The following is a 7,908-nucleotide window of genomic DNA, read 5'->3' on the forward strand; positions in this document are numbered from 1 at the left end:
GAGCTGCTCTGGGCCTTATTTCTGAAAAAAAAACAACTAGAGTAATATTATTATTGTGTTGTCAAGGCTTTCATGGCCAGAATCACTGGGTTGCTGTGAGTTTTCCAGACTGTATGGCCATATTCCAAAAGCATTCTTTCCTGACATATTTCTTGCATCTATGGCAGGCATCCTCAGAGGTAATGAGGTAACCTCATGGCCATATAGCCTGGAAAACTCACAGCGACCCAATATAATTATTGTTATTGCTGAAGAGAAACAGACAAGCTAGGAGGGACTGTAGCAGTGCGCATTTGCCTGAGCCCATTGGGAAGGGCAAGACTGTGACACCATCTACACTAACCATATAATCCAGTTTCTGAATGCAGATTATCTGCTTTGAATTGTATTATGAGTCTACACAGCCATATAACCCAATTTAAAGCAGATAATCTGCATTCAGAAAATGGATTATATGGCTGTGTAAATGTTGGCTGTGTATCCTCTTATCCCCCCCCCCCCCCGCTGAGTTTATTGATTCTCCACTTTTGCACTTTGAACTTGATTTGCAAAAACTGAAGTAAAATGAAGCCCAAGGGATAAATGAAGAAATAGGAACATTTTAAAAATAGTTGGAAAAGTGGAAGATAAGAGGACCATGTGTACTGTTCCTGCCAAAATGGGTCAGTGGAAAGGTATGCCAGTTGTACCTGCCTTTTTCCTCACCTGAATGGGTCATTTGCCAAAAGCTTCTATCCTATGCCCTAATTACTTATCCCCAAAATGCTTGCATTATATGACATACCTAACAGACACTGCTCTTAGCTTTTCAGCACTAATATATATTGGAGGGGGGTGGCATCTACAGCAGAATAGAGGAAAGCAAAAATTCCTTAGCTTGGCATTAAGGATGCAGTCCTGTACACTCACTCACTCCCATTGAGTTCAGTGATGGGAGTCTTTTAAGGCTTATTTATTTGAATTCATACAGGATTACACACTGATTTCTAAGAGCATTCAAAGAGATGTTCATCTTTGTCTGTTTTAGTATAGAAAAAGTAGAATGTAGTAGTGCCATTGACTAACCAAGTAAAACAAATTTCTAGCATTTTTCCTTTCTAAAAGTTTTCTAAGACCTATATGTGGGGTGAGGAAGTGGCCCAAAAAGACAAGAAGAAAGAAGGACACAGAAAAGACAAGAAGACAAAAGAAAGGACAAGAAAAGTGTGGAAAGGAAGGCGATTGACGCTTCCTTTTATCTTCAGCAGCAGTATTCTTCAGTAAGTAGTTGCTGTGTCAGAAGGGTGGTATGTGGAAAAGGAGGGGCGAGAGACAATGCTGGAAGAGGGGGAGCAGGAAGCAAAACATTCAGCCAAATGTGGTGAGTCACAATGGAAACATCACTGCATGTGAATGTGGCAGATACTTAGGCAAATAGATTAACACCCAGACAGACAGAGCTGATAAGCCTCTTCAGCCAACTGGACACTTCTTTATCCTGCTAAAGGAAGAGAGACTTAGGAGGGAGACTAAAATAAAAACAAAATCAGGACAGGTAAGCATATTTATTTTACTTTCTTTGCAACTCAATGCAACTTACAACAAGGTTAAATAATGTTAACACCTGATATTAAAAACAAATGTTTAGCACAATGAAACAAGTTGTCATATTAAAACACTATTTTTCTTTCTCCAGGATCTGAGCTCACAAAACCACCAAGCTACAGGTACAACAATTCAGCCAGGGGCTCCAAAATCTTACTGTATGGCAGGAGTTTGTAAAGAGAAGAATGCTCTTCTTAGCTTGAATATGTATGAATGAATAGCTTGAATATGTACTGTATGCTACTAAGAAATATATTGAGAGAATCACTGCAAGGTTCTCTGCATTCTTGCTGGTTGTTGCTACCAAGCATCCATGCATCCCCCCCCCCCCCAAATGTTTTGCAACTCTGTCACTGTAGCTGTGAGTGTTATCAACAGGGCTTCCCTCACAGCTGTTCTTCATGTGTTATTTTTGTTGGAGTTAAAATAATTTTATTAGGACCAACCTAATATGTGATTTCAGGTTTCACGGTCATGTCTAGCTAAGAAGTCTGGATAATTGTCCTCACTTTTGTGTATTTTGGGTTGGTCTTGATAAAGACATTGCTTTGCTGTGGATTGAGAATTTTTTGTGTACTGCACTGGGTGGGGAGGAAGTTTACCTTGTTTCAGATTTATTTCAGTAAACATTTCCATTAGAGATACATTCTAGGATATTATGTAGGTACTGTTCCATTATTCAGGCCAAGGCCAAAAGGGGGCACTAGTCAGAGAAGGATAGTCCATTTTATTGGGGGGGGGGGAGTGGAAGAAGGAAAACCATTTTCCCCGTTTTTGCTGGTTATTCCACCTCCCCACTTCCCACTTCCCATGTCATAAAAAAGGGTTGTTTCCGTAAAAGGAACATGGATTGGGGAATAACAGGAAAACAGGAGGAAGTGGCTTTCCTCCTTCAAGCCACCCTCCATCCCTGTAAAATGGACAATCAGTCTCTCTCTAGCACCCCCTTGTGGCCTCTACCTGAATAATGGAACAGTACCCCGGTGGCGAAGTGCGCTAAAGCACTGAGCTGGAGACCGAAAGGTCCCAGGTTCAAACCCCGGGAGCAGCGTGAGCAGCCACTGTTAGCTCCAGCTCCTGCCAACCTAGCAGTTCGAAAACATGCCAATGTGAGTAGATCAATAGGTACCGCTCCGGCGGGAAGGTAACAGCGCTCCATGCAGTCATGCTGACCACATGACCTTGGAGGTGTCTACGGACAATGCCGGCTCTTTGGCTTAGAAATGGAGATGAGCACCAACCCCCAGAGTCAGACATGACTGGACTTAACGTCAGGGAAAACCTTTATCTTACCTACCATTCTAGGATACTCAATTGGTTTAAAAACTGTTTAAATCTGATATCATTTGAATTTGATTTTTTAAAGATCCAATTTCATATATGAAAATATTTTAAGGGCTGATTCATACATCCCATTAGATCCAATGCAGATGTCTCAGTATGGCAAGGACTACACTCTCACTTCTGGCCCTCCAATGTTTATGTGGGGACATACCATTTGTGTAAGCTTGCATAATCACATAGATGCTACAGAGGTGACTGCATCAGCATTCCTGTGATCAGAATAGTCATGTATACAGAACCCATGTACCGCAGAGGCAACAGTTTACACCAGGCATGGGCAAACTTCAGTCCTCCAGGTGTTTTGGACTTAAACTCCCAGAATTCCTTACAGCCGGTAGGCTGTTAGGAATTGTGAGAGTTGAAGTCCAAAACACCTGGAGGACTGAAGCTTTCACATGCCTGGTTTACACAAAGCAAGGACATGGATCCATGACGTAACAGTATCTCTACTGCTAAAGTGAAAAAGCTCTTGTTTAATTTATTTATTGCTCCACTGGACTTAAGTCTGGCTGGAACTAGTAATCGAATCTAAGACAGAGAGTTCATCACCTTTGTCCCATTTCCAGTATTTCCTGCTTTGGGGCTCTTTGAATTTTACAATGTAACTAGTAATAACATAAATGTTATGCTTGCTTGCAGACCAATTTAAAGAAAATCTGACTGAAGCTAAATAAATGCACAAAAACATCTTTCAGATCCCAGACTTGATACATGTTTGTCTGAGTGTGGGTGAGTTCAAGGGCAACCTGCAGTGCCATCCATCAGGTAAGAAGGATGCACAGATTTTCTCACGGTCGCCGTCTGGGGAGCCGGTGGGAATCAAGTTCACCCTCAGAAAGAGACAGCTTCGCACAGCTACCTGTTCTGACAAAACACTTCAAAGGTAAAAGGCAGCAATATTTGTCTTCCACTCCATCTTGTCAGACTGTACACACTGGGGATTCCAAACACCACTCTTATCAGTTTCACTTGGCTTCTGCAAGATTAGGATGAAAAAACAAATAAGGCTACCAAGTAATAAAATCTGGCATTTGCTGTGAAAGTCAATAGTTGATAGACATGAGCAAGATACAGTCTGAGAGAGAAAAAGACTTCCCTCTCATTACTTAGATATTCACCTGCCAAAATAGAAGCATCACACCCTTTTTTATTAGAGGGTGTGTAATTTACTAAATGAGTGTGTTTTCAGAATTCACTAGAATACAGGTGCCATTTTTCTCCCCTGTATTCTCAGTTTCTGAAATGTCTTATCCTTGGCCAGCTAAGGAACAAAGGCCCCATCTACACTGCCATATAATCTAGTTTGCGATCCCAGATTATTTGCTTTGCATTGAATTATATGGCAGTGTAGACTCATGTAATTCATTTCAAAGAAGATAATCTGGGACGAGATACTGGATTATATGGTAGTGTAAATCCAGCCTTATCTTTTCCTAGGCTGTATCTACACTTCCATACAATTCTGTTTCTGAATCCAGATTATTTACTTTGAACTAACAAAATGAAGTTCAACAGGGACAAATGGAAGATACTCCCTTTAGGCAGAAAAAATTATTTATTTTGTGTCAAAAGCATTGCATAATAAATACATTTAAAAATGATGAAATAAAGGAAATCACAAGCAGCTAAATAATTTTAGACCAAAAGCGGGCAACAGCGACTGCATTTAAACAACTCCTCTTCCATACATGAGGCAGGACATTGTGGGCAAGCATACATATGCGGGGTTGTTTGTTCTGCTCCACAGTCACACAAGGTGGAGGATTCCTCCAGGTAGTGCCACCTTGCTAAGTTGTATTTAGATCTGACCACTCCGCTTCTGAGTCTGTTCATGGACTTCCAAGTTGCCCATTATTGGTTTGCCCCTGGAGGAAGACCCTCATGGGGGGGGGGGGGCATCCAGTTGGGATTGCCTGGTTTAGCAGAAAAAAGGAAATGCACAGATACAGAATGGGGGATGCCTGGCTCGACAGCACTGCGTGTGAAAAAGATCTTGGAGTCCTCATGGACAACAAGTTAAACTATAAATATGAGCCAACAATGTGATGCAGTGGCTTAAAAAGCCAATGGGATTTTGGCCTGCATAAATAGGAGTCTAATGTCTAGATCCAGGGAAGTCATGCTACCCCTCTATTCTGTCTTGGTCAGACCACACCTGGAATACTGTGTCCAATTCTGGGCACCGCAATTGAAGGGAGATGTTGACAAGCTGGAATGTGTCCAGAGAAGGGCAACTAAAATGATCAAACGTCTGGAGAACAAGCCCTATGAGAAGCAACTTAAAGAGCTGGGCATGTTTAGCCTGCAGAAGAGAAAGCTGAGAGGAGACATGATGGCCATGTATAAATATGTGAGGGAACGGGGCGGGGGAGAGACTAGGACGCGGAACAACGGCTTTAATCTACAGGAAAGGAGATTCCACTTGAACATTAGGAAGAACTTCCTCACTGTCCGAGCTGTTCAGCAGTGGAAGGAACTCTCTGCCCCGGAGTGTGGTGGAGGCTCCTTCTTTGGAGGCTTTGAAGCAGAGACTTTGAATGCGATTTCCTGCTTCTTGGCAGGGGGTTGGACTGGATGGCCCATGAGGTCTCTTCCAACTCTATGATTCTATGAACTGGATCATGTGAGTCTACACTGCCATATAATTCAGTTCAAAGTAGATAATCTGGATTCCGTAGATGGGGTCTTACTTCAGTCCTCAATTAAAGGAGTAAGAATTTTGAAACATGCGCTATTGGGCCAGGTATAGAGAAAAGGAAAGACTACCTTGGGGTTCAATCCAGACCTCTTTCTGGGGTTCCCATACAGACCTGTAAACTCCCCAGATGATTATGCTCCCTCCCCCGTTATGCTGTCTAAATTTCCCTCTTTTTCTGAAATATTTAAAGGTCCAGCTATCGACAGTAAAAACTTTGAGATAAAATATGCTAGTGTTTGGGGCCTCACCCTTTTGCCTCTGGCTCTGCCCAACACTGAAATATCCCCCCCCCCTCTAATTCTGAGATAATCTATTTGAAACTGAATTCAGACCAAGGGGTGAAAGAGTCTGCATGTCAATGAACATCTGGGGCTTTTTAACACTACCAGATAATAGCATGATGATGCCACTTGGTTCCCATGGTTACCTCCTATATAATCTTGGGATGTGTAGTTTGGTCAAAGGCAGCAAAGGTCTAAAGGTCCCTCTAAAGGTTCCTCCCTTGACTGCAAATCTCAGGATTCCATAGGGTGGAGCAATAGGAGTTTCAAGTGGGATCATTGTGCTATAGTTACATAGCGTGGAAGGCTTTTAAAGTCCCATCTACACTGCTCTATAATGCAATTTCTGAATCCAGATTATCTGCTTTGAACTGCATTGTATGTCAGTGTAGACTAATATAATCCAGTTCAAAGCAGATAATCTGGATAACTATCCTGGTTAACTATCCATTAACCAATAAATCTATCAGAGAAGATAAATGGGCGAATTAGTATGAATTAACTTCCTACACTGTCCAGACTTTCTCTTCCTCACTTATTAAGGAATGATTTCTGACTTGTAAAATTAATACTGCAGACACTTTTTATAAAAATGTAGAAAATCTATGCTCTTGTCCCCATTCCCCTTTTCTCCTGATTGAGGGATGGCTATTGTGTTTCTTTGCTGTGCCTACACATAAATATCCAAAGAGTTATTGAAAAGGCTTGCATTGCTTCAGTGAGATGTGGTTATTAAAGGCAATTCCTTTGCACTCTGTAAACAAGTGAGCTCTACTTGCCCTCTGTCGGGTTGTTAGATAACTCCAGATCTTCAAAACAGCTCCTCTCTTGGGATAATGCCAGATTTGCCTGTATTTTCCATGTAAATACACTCCAAGCCCCAGACCAGGAGAATCTGGAAGAAATAAAAACAAATAAACCAGTGCATTCATTGGCCTTAAAAGCAAAGGAAGAGTTATTTTGCCTCAGTCTGGCACTTTCAAAGCAAATAGCACTTAGAAGCCCAAATGTTGTAAAAGAAGCTAAGATATTTATTTTATAAGACACACTGTGAAGTGTATCAGTAGAGGCAAGCATGAAATGCACTGCAATGAAAATAAGCAATAGGGGGAAAGGCTTTTAAAAACCTCAAATGCCAGCCAAAATTATGCTTATTTCACCTCCAATGCTCTAGATCAATTTTCTACTACAGTAGTGCGCAATCCAACTCAGGTTTAGAATTCAGATTTCAACAGTGCTTGCCTTGTTCGAAACCCCAGACCTCTTGATGAGTGTTAATATTGTACCTGGTACTGGAAACTGTATGGAGAACAGAAATTTTAAAAAAATAAAACATGCTGCCTACATTAGTACTCCGAGTTATTAAAAGGCTGGAATTAATTGAAATCTATTTTCTGTTGCTGGTACCTTAAAACATTTGGGAAGCAAAGCAGGGTCAGCCTGGGTTAGTACTTAGAAGGGAGCCAATGAATACCAGATACTATAGGCTACATTTTAGAGGAAACAAGTAGTGAAACCAACTCTGGGTATTCTCCTTTTTTTACTTCCACAGTAGGGTTGGACGGTGGTGGGGCTGCTGGCTTTGCTCTTTGTGAGGGAGAAGGTCTGTTTGTCACACGGGCATGCCTGACTGGAGGGCCGGGGGGGGGGGGGGCGTGCGAACTGCTTTCCCCAAGGAGGCCCTGTGCCTCTCCCAACCACCCAGCATGAGTGTCACACTCTCTCAGCCTAAAAAAGAACACCTACACCTAAAACAAAAGATGGCAAAAATTAACACATTATATGCAGGCATAAGAGCGGATGGCTCAGGTCCCTTGAGACGAGTTCACAGCTGACCGTCACTTTTCTCCACAGGTGACCACAACAAGGAGGCAACATGTATAGTCTCACATACTCAGACAATATACACACACATTGACATATATCAATGTACAAAAAAGGAAAAGAAGGAACCATTATTATTATTATTATTATTATTATTATTATTAGCAACATTTATAC

General features: G+C 41.7%; 1 long non-coding RNA gene across 1 annotated transcript; it reads left to right on the plus strand.

Moving 5' to 3' along the window:
• Window positions 1–779: 779 nt before the first annotated feature.
• LOC134296166 (uncharacterized) lies at window positions 780–3,624 on the plus strand. Its single transcript, XR_010002747.1, has 2 exons — window positions 780–1,534; window positions 1,676–3,624. It is a non-coding gene; the product is annotated as an uncharacterized LOC134296166 (long non-coding RNA).
• Window positions 3,625–7,908: the final 4,284 nt, after the last annotated feature.

This window comes from Anolis carolinensis, chromosome 2 (assembly GCF_035594765.1).
Source record: "Anolis carolinensis isolate JA03-04 chromosome 2, rAnoCar3.1.pri, whole genome shotgun sequence".
NCBI lineage: Eukaryota > Metazoa > Chordata > Lepidosauria > Squamata > Dactyloidae > Anolis > Anolis carolinensis.